The sequence below is a fragment of the Mustelus asterias genome, chromosome 2, assembly GCF_964213995.1.
Source record: "Mustelus asterias chromosome 2, sMusAst1.hap1.1, whole genome shotgun sequence".
Taxonomy (NCBI): domain Eukaryota; kingdom Metazoa; phylum Chordata; class Chondrichthyes; order Carcharhiniformes; family Triakidae; genus Mustelus; species Mustelus asterias.
Genome location: NC_135802.1, coordinates 102,371,770 through 102,387,780, shown reverse-complemented (window position 1 = coordinate 102,387,780; position 16,011 = coordinate 102,371,770).

The following is a 16,011-nucleotide window of genomic DNA, read 5'->3' as shown; positions in this document are numbered from 1 at the left end:
AATCATACCTGGAACTGCAGTTTAAGAGCAGTAATGTCGGTGCCCACACCTACAGGGTGAAATAATCAGGGAACGATCTTGCTCTAGGTCACAATTCAGTGATTCCTATTGTAAAGTACGCATGAGTAAATGTTAGTTGAGAACGGGGCCTTTTTAGCGGGGTTTCATATGCCCGTGTAGACTGCCTGCCCACATTTATGGCTGGCCTTTCTGCATGGAGGTGGAAAGCTTGAATTGGGAAATCTCCCGACTTGGTAATTCCATCTCCATGCAAATGACTGCATGATTTTTGCTCTGGGGGGGCAGGGCTTGTTTGGGTTCGATCTGCCAGAGGAAGGTGACTGCCAAGATAAGCTGGTTCGAGGCCGCTTTGGTCCTGTGAAACATCAGCCCAGTTTATAAAAGGCTGTTTGGCCCTCCAGCCCTCACCCATCAGACCCCCCCCCCCATGCCTCCAATACCTCTCAATGCCACCTACCTGTTACATAAAGTCCTATGCCACCTCATATCTGTCATGCTATCTCCATGGCCAGCCATACTCCAATGCCACCACCTAGGCACTCGTGCACCTCTATGCCCCTTCATAGCCCTTATGTCACTTGCATTACCACTCACCCAGTATCCAAAAATGGGCAGACCTCAGAAGTCATGTGAAGATTGAAAAAGACACAATTTTTAACAATTCAAGAGAGCTCTCACTTATACATATCTGATACTGAGGGGGATAAACCTTGAACAGCCTCATAAATTGTCTATCAAAATGTGAATTTAATCTCTGGTTGAGATAAGTGGGCAGGATCTTGAGCCCACTTCTACCGTCCATGGAAATGGTTCAAATTGCTGAGAATTCGGAAAAGTGCGATTCTCAGCGGCGAGATCAGGTTTTCCGATTTTGAGCTGACCTTGCCGGTGGAGTGATGTGGAACACGTTGGGGAGGGCATGAACCTAATTTGAATATATTAGCATATCATCAGCGAGCACTCATCGGATATTGAGCCTATGCCAAATATTGAGCTGGTGCTGGTGTGACGTCACATCAACGCCATTTACAACAGCTTTACATAAACGTGAACCTGGCACCGTCACCTCCGAGGGGGTTATTGGAGGTGAGCGCACTCAGCCCAACACTCAGGGGACACCAGGGAGAATGCTGGGGATGCACAGAAGTGCAGTTTGGGGTGAGGGTCACTGTTGCCGTCGGCGGGGGGGCGGGGGGGGGGGGGGGGCGGGGGGGGGGGGGGGGGGGGGGGGGGGGGGGGCGGGGGGGGGGGGGGGGGGGGGGGCGGGGGGGGGGCGGTGGGGGCGCCCAGTTTGGGGGGGGGGTGTGTGTGGGTCAGTCAGAGGCCTCATTTTCACATTATATTCGGTTGCCCCTTGCTCCGAGGCCGGTGAGCAGGGCTACACATGGAGGAATAATGTCGGAGACCGTGTGACCAAGAGTCTTCCAGCGTCTCGATGTTCCTACCTTCAGTTATCTAAGCTGCAGTGTCAGAGAAGACTGCACCTGTCCCAAGGGGACAGTGGACCACCTCTGCCACATGCTGCATGAGATGGCACCCCATGGAACTGCAGGATTCCCAATGCCTGTAGCCCTTGGAGTTATTACCCACTTTGAACTTTTATGTTAGTGATTCATTCCAGGGCAGCACAGGGGACATCTGTGGCATCTCCCAGTCTGCCACTCACAAATGTAATAGGGAGGTGACAGATGCCTTTATGCCAGGGCTGAAATGTTTATCAACATTGACCGGAACTATGTGAGCCACGATGCCAGGGCCATGATCATCCTAGCAGGGATGCCCCAGATGCAAGGTCTGATAGACTGTACCCATGCGGCTCTTAAGTCACAATGGCAACATGCGGCGCTATTCAGGAACCGTAAGAGATTCCCCTCCCTCAACGTCCAACTTGTCTGTGACTACACAACATGCTTCAGGCATGTGTGTGCCCGTTTCCTGGGGAGCGCCCATGACAGTTACATCTTGGGCCACACGCAAATGTCAGCTGTCTTTGAGGGAGAGTGGTGGCTGGGGGGATGGCTCCTCGGGGACAAGGGATACCGTCATAGGAAGCGGCTGATGACACCAGCATGGAGGCCACAAACACCAGTGGAGGCTCCAGATAATGTGGGGTGGGGGGGATTTCCTGCATCGGGGCTTTTTTACTCTGTCCTCAGTGTGGGAGAGACATGGCACAGCCATTCTCACACTCCACAGGAATGAAGTGCTGGATGTGTGCGTGGGTCCACCGAGTTTGGCAGCATGAAATGACAGGGCGGAGGTTCTGTGAGTGAACCGAATGATTTATTATTAATAACTATATACAGTGGTTACCTCTCACTACTTTCACCCATGCCAACGAGGTGCCTATCGCATCTTGATCTTCCTCACCTTCCCACTACTTCTAGGTGCTTCCCCAAGATCCGCAGCTGAGGTTGAGAGTCCTGCTGACTTCCACATCCTGTTGTCTGAGATTACCTTGGTGAGGGTCCCCTGGGGGACCTGGATCTTGAGGGCCCTGACCTGCTTTCAGGCAGTGCAGGTATTGCAGTGCAGCCTCTGGGGCTGGAGGCGTGTCATTCACAGGTAGGAGGGCTCAGATAAGCTGGACACCCCCAGAGTGTCCTGGGCGGAAGGCCCTGGGTTATGCACCAGACGATCCTCATCCCTTTGGTTGCCTGATGGCACAATTGTCTTTCATGAGATAGAAGGACAGCTGGAGTGAGGCCCAGAAGCCCAGCCATCCTTTGTGGATTCTCACCAGTGCCCACACCATGTAGCTGAAGCCCTGCACTATTCAGCTGAAACCCTCAGACATGGAGCTCGTGCACCGAGCCATGATGCGGACACCTCTTGCCATGGGGTGCACGTCCTGCACCAAGGTCTCCACTGCGGATGTCAACCTCACAGCATTGACCTCAGTGTGCTGCAGTGATGATACCATCTCCTCAGACATAAGGCGATGGGACTCCTCCAGTCGGCTTCGCTCTCTGAATAGGGATCCTCTCATCCCTTCCTGATACTCGCGACCCTGCCTTTGCAACTCCATCAGCTCTGGGACGCCATCAGCTCATTGAGCCTGAACCCAGCAGAGTCCTGGCCTCCAGCATCCCTCCGGCTGCAGGTTCCTGGGACATCCCTGCCTTCACCTGCTGTGGATCTTCAGCTGTGAGGTGCTCACCAGTGAGTGACTCAGAAGCCTGTTTACTTAGTGATCCCATTGCTGGTTCAGTAACTGCTATTGCCAGATGTGGGTGACAACTGTGATTCCTATCCCATGGTGGGGTCCGAGAAGTCTCCCTCAGAGCTGCTCAAGTCTGGTGCGTCCAGGCATGTGAAGATGGTCCAGCCTGCTTGGTTGCCTTATGTCTGCTTGGTTGCTTTACATGCAAGAGAAGGGAGATGCTTACGGTGCATTACAGGGACTAAGGGAGGAACATTGATTACTCACTTGAGACTTGAGGAATAACAGCATGTCTTGAAGATTCTCATGTTTGTCTGCTGCCCCCACTTCATTATGAGCACAGGCACATTCTTCCTCCTCCCAGGCCAGCTCGATGGCTCTCTCCTCAAATGGCGTGAATGTACTGAGCTCCGGCATTTCTCTGGCTGGGTGTGCTTGCTTTCTCTTGTTGTTGTTGAGGTTGTCCTGCAATGATACTGAGAGGGAGAGCGTAGGTGACAGCATTGACAAGATGGTGATGAGGTGTGACAAGCGTGGGTCTTGAGTGGGAGCTGGAATGTGAGGAGCATGGCAGTGAGTAGGGGTAAACATGGCAACTGGGAGAGTGAGGAGGAGGGCCTCCTTACTGGTGTTGGCAAAGACCGAAATGGCTAGGTGAGAGATGAAGGTGGAGGTGGGAAGGATGTGTGAGGGGGTCCAGGAAAAGACTGCATGAGGCTCACTTACACTGGCTAAGCGCAGAAGATCATTGATTGGGCAAAGAAATGGCAGATGGAGTTCAATCCTGATAAATGCGAAGTGATGCATTTTGGTAGAAATAATGTAGGGAGGAGCTATACGATAAATGGCAGAACCATAAAGGGTGTAGATACGCAGAGGGACCTGGGTGTGCAAGTCCACAGATCCTTGAAGGTGATGTCACAGGTGGAGAAGGTGGTGAAGAAGGCATATGGCATGCTTGCCTTTATAGGACGGGGCATAGAGTATAAAAGTTGGGGTCTGATGTTCCAGATGTATAGAACGTTGGTTCGGCCGCATTTGGAATACTGCGTCCAGTTCTGGTCGCCACACTACCAGAAGGACGTGGAAGCTTTGGAGAGAGTACAGAGGAGGTTTACCAGGATGTTGCCTGATATGGAGGGGCTTAGTTATGAGGAGAGATTGGGTAAACTGGGGTTGTTCTCCCTGGAAAGATGGAGGATGAGGGGAGACTTAACAGAGGTGTATAAAATTATGAAAGGCATAGATAGGGTGAACGGTGGGAAGCTTTTCCCCAGGTCGGTGGTGACGTTCACGAGGGGTCATAGGTTCAAGGTGAAGGGGGGGAGGTTTAACACAGATATCAGAAGGACATATTTTACACAGAGGGTGGTGGGGGCCTGGAATGCGCTGCCAGGCAAGGTGGTGGAGGCGGACACACTGGGAACGTTTAAGACTTATCTAGAGAGCCATATGAACGGAGTGGGAATGGAGGGATACAAAAGAATGGTCTAGTTTGGACCAGGGAGCGGCACGGGCTTGGAGGGCCGAAGGGCCTGTTCCTGTGCTGTATTGTTCTTTGTTCTTTGTTTGTTCTTGCGGCACTACAGCCCTGTCCTCTCCTGCAGTGAGCTTGCACCCACCAGAACTGCCACTACATCCCAGGCGGTGTGATGACCTTGGTGGGGGGCCTTCTCCTGGAGGGGGGTAGAGTGCATCCGGCCTCTGCTCCAGTCCATCGGGAAGTCTGGTGATGTCTCTCTCTGAGAATCGCGGTGCAGCCTCCCTGGCAGCCATCCCCTACAGTCGCTGTGGAACAAGTGCTGGAGAGTCGTTCACATGTAGCTCCCCAGTGATTGGCGTGATTGCATTCAGAAGTGGTGGGTGAATCAGAGAGAGGCCACTGCAGGCGCGGTGTGATTGTCGTGGCCATAAAAACTTTGGTCAATGAGGCTCAAGATTCAGTCAGAAATTATGCCGGAGCCATCGGCGCGATTCACTCCATTTTTCTCACCAGTACCGACGCATTGCCAAATTCTGGTAAGATCAGCCCTGTAGATTTGAAACTTTTATAGGGCTAGGGATTTTTAAAGGGCTGGGGGCACTTCAGCTGAACTTACTTAAACAGAGCTTACCTGCCCTTCAAAAGCATTTACGTCTCCTTCATAAAGTTGTGACTCCCAGACTGCAGGCTAATGCCTTTGGAACAGCAAAACATGGAATTTGTTTGCACTTGCTGAGTTTTGGTATCCTGCCAGTGTGAATCACAGCCCATTTCCTCCCCACTCCTGTCAAAAATGGGAAATAGGGTGAGACTTCCAATTACAGGTCCCACCAACCATTTTTAAAGATATCCATGGTTGGCCCAACTCTCAAAAATCCAGCCCTTATAGGCTAGGCTCATGGATATACGTTAGGGTGTGGCATCAGGGGATGTACATTGAATTGCAAACCATTATAATGCCGTGTCTTTGGGAGAAAAAATGGGAACATTTCAAAAATTATATCTGTTCTACTGTAGCACTGTGTGACCCTGAACTTCCACAGGCTTCTCACTTCTCCTTCTGCAGCTTTGACAGGAGGCCAGCAGAACCCCAGAGAAATGGTGTACTTGGCCATTCACACTATCTCAATCTCCCCTTAGAGCATTTCACAGAAGCTTAAAGGAAAGACGTTTTCAGTGATTGTGAAGATACAGAAAAATCTTCTTGACGATGCTTCAGTTTTAGGTGGAAAGCTCCACATTCTTGAACAATATCACAATTCTGTTGACAAAAAAGTAAAAGAATAATTAAGTGGAAAGTTTGGTCAGTGAGAAATGAGGGAGAAAGTTTGTTGTGGAAGATGAGGGTGTCATGGAAATATTACACTAATATTTTGCATCAGTTTTTACAAATGGCGTTGGAAGTTAGAATGTTCTGGAGGAGTATACAGAGAAAATTATGAATTTGACTGTAAAAAAGGGATTGATTCAGAAATCACAATATCTCTAGGCACTAATTGAATGCAAATTAGCCTGCTCAAGGAAGTCAGAGAGGAAATAGAGGGGAACAAGTAGGTGGAGTGTATTTGGGTTTCCAAAAGTCATTCAATAAGGTGTGGCATAAAAGGTGCCACTTAAATGCACAAGATTTATGGATAGGGCTAATATATTACCATTGGCTAGCAACAGGGGAAATAAAAGTTAGGACAAATGGGTCATTGTCAGGTTGACAGATTCTAACGAGTGGGATGACACGTGGACCTGTGCTGGGATCTTATCCATATTAATGACGTGGATAAAGGCATTGTGGCCAAATTGCTAACAATACAAGCCATTATTAAGGGTTTCCCCATTCCAACAGAGAGCCAAAGTGTAGGTTGGGCTTTCAAAAATGGCGGATGGAATCTGGATCTGAGATTTTTGCTCTGATTTCTGGCAATTTTCATTAACATGGGAAAAGAAAGGGGTTTGGAACCTACATACTGCTGTCTCAACCTTTTTGGCACCGTTACGGAATTGGGCGATTTTGATGGAGGTGATCAGGTTTGGGCAGATGAAGCAAATCATTCCGGCAGAGCAGATTCATGAAGCATGGGTGAACCTGGTTTGGAGGTGAGAACCATATGAAAGTTCAGTACAAAAGAAGTCACCTACTCTACATGCCTTATGAAATGAAGTAGCTTAAATTGTCTCTGTTTATACTAAAGTGAATGATAACTACCGTGATTTGAAAAGGTGAGTGACCAGGCAGCTGCATCTGGCAACTAGCAAGTTGTCAAGGGAAAGAACAGAATTGTGCAGGTGGAAAAGCCTTCAGATGCACTAGAATAGATTCTCCACACAGCCTGTGATTGGAGAAGTTTCACCTTGAACAACTTCCATTGCAACTTACCTAGGCGGCACAGTGGCACAGTGCTTAGCACTGCTGCATCACAGCGCCAGGGACCCGAGTTCAATTCCCGGCTTGGGTCACTGTTTGTGTGGAGTCTGCATATTCTCCTCATCTCTGCATGGGTTCCCTCCAGGTGCTCCAGTTTCCTCCCACAGTCCAAAAGACGTGCTGGTTAGGTGCATTGGCTATGCTAAATTTTCCCTCAATGTACCTGAAGTGTGGCGACTAGGGGATTTTCACAGTAACTTCATTGCAGCGTAAATGTAAGCCTACTTGTGACACTAATAAATAAACTTTACTTTTACCGTTTGCCCAACATTTCAAACCCAGCTCGGGGGCTGAATAGAGGGGCTTCATAGGCCACACCACTTTGGACAAACCTTCTGTAAAGGATTCCATGGCATTATTTTGAAGAAAAGCAGTGGGGGTTAACCATGGTGCCCTGGGCAATATTTATCCCTCAGTCAGTATCACAAGAGCAGATTAGCTAGTCATGAATATATTGCTGTTTGTGAGAATTTACTGTGCTCAAATTACCTGCTGCATTTCCTAGATTATAACAGTGGCTGCTCTTCAAAAGTACTTCATTTGCTGTAAGGTATCTTTAAGACACCAGTGATCCTGAAAGGTGCTATATAAATGCAAGTCTTCCCTTCTTTAATTGGTCTGGCAGGAGTCTCATTAACAAATGTAAAGGGGGTCTCGGGATGCCCACAGGACCCCAATAGTATGTTCATCTCTTCCTGAACAAAGTTCCATCGTGACTGCCACACCAAGTAAAGATGTCATGAAAAATCTTAACTGGTGAGGACAGGAAGAGCAAGTGGCCCAGGAGGATCCATGGCTGGGAGTTAAAATTGGCCCTAATATGTCCGCTATATTTCACCTGGCAAGGTGGAGGGATGGCTATGTTTTTTTTTAACATTTACTTAAAGACAGATGATTTTGTCATCACTAGAGAAAGAATTGCAACAGGGTGCAAATCACAGCTCACAAAACCAGAATTATGCTGCGCCTGGCTGGAAATGGCATTCTGTCCATCTGCACATAGTTTCGCTAACAAGTGCTTACAATACTGCTCCCAGGTTACGTCCTAATTTTGGAAGTGCTTATCTGCATTCTTGTAGCATTCAAAAAGATTCAGTATGATGTTCATAAAAAAGACCAGGAGATCCACCAGACTTCCTGAGAACTTTCTACATGCAGTTTCACACCAGGCTGGCATGCCATTCCATCTGGTGTAAAGTTCAGCTGGTGTGCAATGGCCTCCTGGATTGTGAGCATTGCTGGCTGGGTCAGCATTTATTGCTCATCCCCAATTGCCTTAGCGAAGGTGGCAGCGAGCTGACTTCTTGAACTGCTGCAGTCCATATGTGGAGGTTCACCCACAATGCTGTGAGGAAAGGAGTTCCAGGATTTTGACCCAATGACAGTGAAGGAACAGTGATATTGTTCCAAGTCAGGGTGGTATGTGACCTGGTGGGAAACTTAGAGGTGTTACCATGCACCTGCTGCCCTTGACCTTTGAGGTGGTAGAAGTCGCGGGTTGGAAGATGCCGTCGAAGGAGCCTTGGTGAGTTGTTGCAGTGCATCTGGTACACACTGCTGTCACTGTACATTGGTGGAGGAGGGAATGGATGTTAAAAGTGGTGGATAGGGTGCCGCTCAAGCAGCTGATTTATCCTGGATGGCGTCAAGCTTCTTGAATATTGCTGGAGCTGCACTGATCTAGACAAGTGGGGAATATTCCATCGCACTCCTGAATTGAACCTTATTGATAATGGACAGGCTTTGGGGTGTCAGGGGGGTGAGTGACTTTCTTTTCAGATAATAATCAAATACCTTCTTGATTGAAGCTGCTTCCAACACTCTCAGGAGTTCCAGCTCCTGCTCGCTGATCTGCATTGGTTTGCAGTCCAGCAGTGCTTCAATGTTAAAATTTGCATCCTTGCCGTCAGATTCCTCCATGGCATCACCTGTCCCTAACCTCCTCCAGCCATGCAAACTTCTGAGATCACTGTTTTTCTTCCAGTTCTGCACTCCTGAGCATTCCTTTTAACATTCGCTCCACCATCAGGAACCTTGCTGTCAGTAACCTAGGCCTGTGTTCGAGACTTCTCTCCCGAAGCCTCTCCTCTTCACTTCCTTTCTTAAAGTTGCTCCTTAAACCCTATCTTTTTGATCAACTTTTTGGTCACCTGTTGCAGTATGTCCTTACATGCTCAGTGTTAAAATTTGTCTGATAATGTTCCTATGACTTGTTTGGGACATTTTAACAATGTAAAAGGCACCATATGCAAGTTGTCGATATTGCACCTGATGAAAGATTGGATGGCAGACAAAGGCCGGAATTTTACCGCCTCACCCACCCCAGAATCGACACGGGCGAGGCTTGCAGAACGAGGCTTGCAGAATCTCCGCTGGCCTCAGGCAGGATTTTACGATCTCGCCCGAGTGAGGTCATAAATCCCGCCCAAACAGCCTGACATCACGGAGGAAATGGAGGGATTAAAAAACTCGCTGGAGAGATAATGACAGGCATTCTTTTTTCTTTTATAATGATCAAGCTGATCCCAAGTCTTTGTACAATGTCACCAAGATATATTGCTGGGGAAGTATTGGGAAGATTGTTCTTCAGCGATCTGCGATTGTGAATCGGCTCGGATGTATAAGAAGACTGGATTGCGCATTAGGGGACGGGAGTAACTACACAGCTGCTTATATTGAGGGAAATCTGTAATAAACGGATGTCGAACTTCCAATTTCAGTTCAAAGCAGGACAAATTTGATTGATTGATTTGACTGATGGTGGTGTACCACCCGAATCTATCGTGTGGAATATGGAAAATTCTCCACTGGAGCTACATGAGAATTTACTGACAATTGCTAACCAACCATCAGTGTAATTCATATTTTATATTTTTAAGTTTAGCTTTTCCACAAGCGAATCGATAAGATCACCTGAAACAAAGAAAGATTAACAATGAAAAGGATTTTCTGAAAAGGGTGAGTGTCGGGTGTGGTACTGAGTGTTAAAAACCAGAATCTCTGTTTTGATCTGAATCCATCTTCAGACAGTCGATCTGAAACTGAATACCAAAGATTGTGAATGTAGCCCAATCCATCACGCAAACCAGCCTCCCATCCATTGACTCTGTCTACACTTCCCGCTGTCTCGACAAAGCAGCCAGCATAATCAAGGACCCCACACACCCCGGACATTCTCTCTTCCACCTTCGTCCATCGGGAAAAAGATACAAAAGTCTGAGGTCACATACCAACCGACTCAAGAACAGCTTCTTTCCTGCTGCTGTCAGACTTTTGAATGGACCTACCTTGCAGTAAGTTGATCTTTCTCTACACCCTAGCTATGACTGTAACATTACATTCTGCACTCTCTTCTTTCCTTCTCTATGAATGGTATGCTTTGTCTGTATAGCGTGCAAGAAACAATACTTTTCGATGTATATTAATACATGTGACAATAATAAATCAAATCAAATCAATTCAAGGATAGCCATACTGGATGCTACAATTGTTTTGGTGCTCCAAGAAGTGGGAGATGGGGGTGGGGAGAGTCTTGGTTATCCAGTAGATTTCCAACGATCTCTGCTGGAAATTGTGCATATGTATGGATTTCAGATGAGGACAGATGAGGACAGAATCCAGCCCTACTGACCCCCATGGTAAAATAGCTTGCCAACACTCCCTGTTTAATCTCACGCATGAGGAATAATCTCTAGGCTGAGGTACCAAAGGGCTGCTGCTATCTATGGAACCATGCTCCAACACAGGTTGCCATCTGGCTGGAGAAATTGAGAGCAGAGGAATTATTCCGTTCCAAGTGAAATTGAGTGAAATAATGCTGAGTGTGAATTGTGGGAAATGGTTTGAATAGTATCAACTCTGAAACAGTACAACCCCAGAAACAGAACAGCCCCAGAAACCATCAAAGGCTGTATAATCAGAACACTATTTGGGGGTGGGGAAAATGAAAATCCTCTGGAAGTGGAGCTCATGTGAAGGAAATATTGTAAGCACTTTAATTTCCCAGCAATTCTGCCTCCCTAGGGTGCTTTGGGTGCTGGAAGCTGCTAATGAGACAATGTTATTAATCTTAGCCAAAGGAGATAGTAATTCACCCGCAGCTAGAACTTTCCAAAGCCTGTCTGGCTCATAAAACCTGGAGCAGTTCACTTTCATGTGCTTTGGTGCTTATCTGCACTGACAACAATATGGTGACACTTCCCTTTCCCTGATGTGCTAGCCCAGCTAAGGGCCATGTGAGGTCAGTGTTAACACACTGAGAATTTTACGAGTGGTCAAGAGACATGCTGAAAGGGTCAGATTACATTAGCAAAAGCACTCCTCACCTTCTTCACTGATATGCCTTTCTTTATTCAGAAAAGCTAGCCAAATATTGAAGATAAGATTTTGACAGTCACAAACGTTGACCTACAGCAAGCTAGAGACCTGTTGTCCTCCTGCTGCTTTTTGGAGGGTGGAAGGTAACCCTGGTCTCGCGGACTCAAAGACCCCAATCTGTCAACTGAGCTGTTGTCGGTTGCTCGCCAAGTAAGGCTCATCAACAGTAAAGGGTCAAGAGTCAGGGGCATTCCGGAAGCTGCTCTCTTTTATACGTTATATCCGTATAGAACAAAGCTACTGACTTGAGGTGAGCTGGAGTGCAACTGTCATCCTGTTCCCAAGCTCGGAGCTCCCCTGGTGCAGGTGGGACAGTCTTTTTAAAAACGGCTATATGGCACGATAAAACTAGCAAGTTCAGTAATCCGAGTTAAATATTTGCGTACCATGTAAGCAACAATTTATTTCAGACCCTGTAATTAATATTTTTATAAAGCTTTTTATGTATTTTTCTCTGTAGCTACCATCATTACTGTGTCATCCTCATTACTAAATTATTTATATTCATAGAATCCCTACAATGCGGAAGGAAGCCATTCGGCCCATCGAGTCTGCACTGACCACAATCCCACCCAGGCCCTATCCCCATAACCCTACTTATTTACCCTGACACTAAGGGGCAATATAACATGGCCAGTCAACCTAACCCACACATCTTTGGAGTGTGGGAGGAACCGGAGCACCTGGTGGAAACCCACGCAGACACGGCGGGGGTGGGGGAATGTGCAAACTCCACACAGACAGTGACCCAATCGAACCCAGGTCCCAGGCACTGTGAGGCAGCAGTGCTAACCACTATACCACCATGCCGCCCCTTCTGTCCTCCTCCCAAAATTTCTGGTAACTCTGACAAATACCTTATGATCATTTCACTACAAAGGTTGAAAATACAGAATAAAACCTTGTCGCACTCCTGTTTGTCTAGCTAACCATTCACTCTACTGTATTTATTGTCTAATCTGACTACTGCTGTTTGGCTCCAGTATAAATTCTGAAGCAGTCTTATATCTTTCCCTTCTATATTAAAGTGATATATTATTTCAAACAGCTTTCAGACCTGAAAAATCTCCAAAATTTAAACAGGTTAAGGAAGCTGTTTCACACTGCTGTTGTGCAGTGGTGGCTACAAGAGTGGTACTTTGCACTAACAGGATGCTTCTGTTGTCCAAAAAGACAGTCTGCCGACTGTACAATTGAACAACATCATGTATGAATTTCAGTGTTGGTGCAATGCCAGTTAAGTAGGCCATATGCCTCAGCGATTCAAACAATATATTCCTTCGGTTGTTGGTAATAGGCAAAGTGCAAACCGAAACTCAACCAGCCCGCACTAACAAAACCCAAAACAAGACATCTACTGTTAGATGTGATTCTGTGATTGAGCAGCTCTTGCTGAACGACCCTGAGTGTGCTAACAGTTACACTAGCAACCAATTAAAGATAATCAGTCGAGCTTGTAATGTGGCTCATTTTCACTTACTAGATGAGGCATATGTTCATATGTAAGAACACATCCTCTGCAAACAAAAGGAATACGCTCCAGCCTTGCACTTTTTTTAATTATCTGAGAACTTGGTGAGTCTATAGTTCCCTTTGCTTTCTCCATGACAAAGCCTTGCTAATCAGAGTCAACTTGTCAACCAATCAGTAACCCCTTTATCCTGTAGCATAATTTGCTGTGATTGTAGGAAATTCAGCATTCTTGCATTAGTTCTGATGAGGGCAAGATGAAAATTGCTGGCAACACATCTCCCTTTTCAGTTGTAAACAGCTATTTGTGCCTCATCTGCTTGGTAATCTATAACCTATAAAATATAGGTAAACATCTTTTTGAACTTTTATTACTCTCTCTATTATACTTCTTAACATAAATGTGGCATTTTCGTTTTATTCCTTTTCCTTCAATGAACCTATATTGTTCTTCTGATCTCTGGTCTAATTCCAGTTCATACTTCCATCATCGTGCATTCTGTGGCACCCAGTCTTTTAGGTTGTGCTACAATCTGAAATATGCAGATGACATAGTCATTATGGCAGATGTTCCCTTCCAGGATCATCCTGGAATGTAAGGATAACCCTGACTTATTTTCTCGACTGTAAATTGTCTTCTTAAAGGGCCCCCCACCCCGCCTCCTCAACCCTCACCTCCAACAAGTGTGAGGAGCTCATGAACTTCTTTGTCAATTACATTGAAATGATCGCAATCAGCTGACCTTGCCACCTCACACCCTTCTCCTAGCCCACTTGGCCAAACTTCCCCTAAGTTTCGCCCTTGGCCCAGCACTGAACATGCACCAGTCTGTAGTTTCCCTGCTTTCTCCATTCTCTCTGAGCTCATTTTCTCCATGACAATCTGCTTATTCTTTAGCCCTATTCCTATTTTATTGTGATCACCCAATCTCCCCTCTTGATTCCCATGACAGCCGATACTGTTAAACGTTCTCTCTCTCCAAATTATTTTCCCGGCTCTTTCAAATTTGCTTTGCAAATGGCACAGAAAAGGAGCTGAGGCCGGCATAGATCAGCCTTGATTGTATTGAATGGTGGGGCAGGCTTGAAGGGCCTGGTGGCCTACTCCTGCTTCTATTTATTGTGTTCTTATGTCATCACTTCACATCTCAAAGCACCAACCCTTAATCCTTCTATCCTTGCAAACCCTACTTCCCATGTCTTTACTTGCATCAAGTCCTGTTCACCCACCACTCTTATGATCACTGACCTACATTGGCTTCCAATTAAACAGTACCTTGATTTTAAAACTTGAATTCTTGTTTTCAAAGTCCACCATGGCCTCATCCCTCCCTATCTCCGTAATCTCCTGCAGCCCCCAAACCCTCTGAGATATCTGAATGCTTCTAGTTCTGGCATTTTGAACATTCCCAATTTTATTTCCTGCAGTAGTGATGGCCGTGCCTTCAGCTGCCAAAACCTAATCATAGAATCCCTACAGTTTCTGTACTGTAGGGATTCTATGTTCTATGAACAGTGCAGATGGAGGCCATTTGGCCCATTGTGCCTGCACCGACAGCAATCCCACCCAGATCCTATCCCTGTAACCCCATATATTTACCCTCCTAACCCCTCTGACAGTCGGAGTAATTTAGCATGGCCAATCAACCTAACCCACACATCTTTGGACTGTGGGAGGAAATCGGAAGACCCGGAGAAAACTCACGCAAACCATTGATCAGTTGGATATATTCTTTCTGGGATCCATTCAGACTCAGAATGGGTCAATATGTTGTTCTGTAAATACTTATGTACAAAAAATGAATGACATTGTAACCATCCCTTTCCATGGGAAGGCAATGGCCTAGTGGCATCATCGCTAGACTATTAATCTGAAAACTCAACTAATGTTATGGAGACCTGTGTTCAAATCCTGCTATGGCAGCTGGTGAAATTTGAATTCAATAAAAAAAATCTGAAATTAAGAATTGTCTCATGACATTGCCAATTGTTGGAAATGTCCTTCAGGGAAGGAAATCAGCTGTCCTTACCTGGTCTGACCTACATGTGATCCAGAGCCACAGCAATGTGGTTGACTCTCAATTGCCCTCCAAGGGCAACTAGGGATGGACAATAAATGCTGGCCATCCAGCCATGCCCATATCCCACGAAGGGAAAAAAAACTACTTTTGTTTCTAACAGAGTAAATTGGATTCTGATTAATAGAAACAGCAATGTGTGTTGCCTACTTTACAATGATCCCTTTTCTTTGTTAGTTCTGTGGTAAGAGTTTTAACAACACCAGGTTAAAGTCTTTGGTAGCAAATGCCATTAGCTTTCGGAGCGCTGCTCTTTCCTTGGAGCCGACAGTTTCTGGTGTCGATGGTAGTCATGATGTGGACAGAATGTAAGAACAATTGTGGCAGTGTCAATGGAGGGTGCATTAAGAAGGACTCCTTGCCCAGAGTTCATAACCTTTTCATTTTCACTGCAAACTAATGAATAATAAAGTGAATCATTCAGAGATGTTAGGGAGGTTCATACCCCTGTATTTTCTCATTGATGAAGAAATTTCTGTCTACGCCTGAAATCCAGAAACGTATTTAAAAATATGTCTTTTGGATATGAGTAATAAAAGGAAGGAAATGTTTCTTATCCATCTGTAATTGTAGTTGCTGTGTGTATTTAACAGTCAATCAGATAGGGAGTCACAAATAGGCCTGAATGGGAAAGGGTAACAATTCCCTGGAAGATATTAGTGAACTGTTTTGGATTTTTACACACAGCTGGCTGCTTTTGCAGCTATATTATGGTATTAGGGCACACATTTAATGAATTCAATTTCAGAACATTGATAGCATTTGAACTGACAACTTCTGGACTGTTAGCTACAGTACTAAAACCAATAGCTAACCGAACACATATATAAATGAAACAATTTAATTGTTTACCTGTTTAGTCATTCTTATTTCGTACTGGCCCTGAAATTACTCCATGTGATATCAACAGATGAAAACTTAAGGACTGATTTTCAAATGCATAAACCTGGATGGAACAGTCACAGATCACACCAATTTCCAGATGTGTGACTTCTGTATT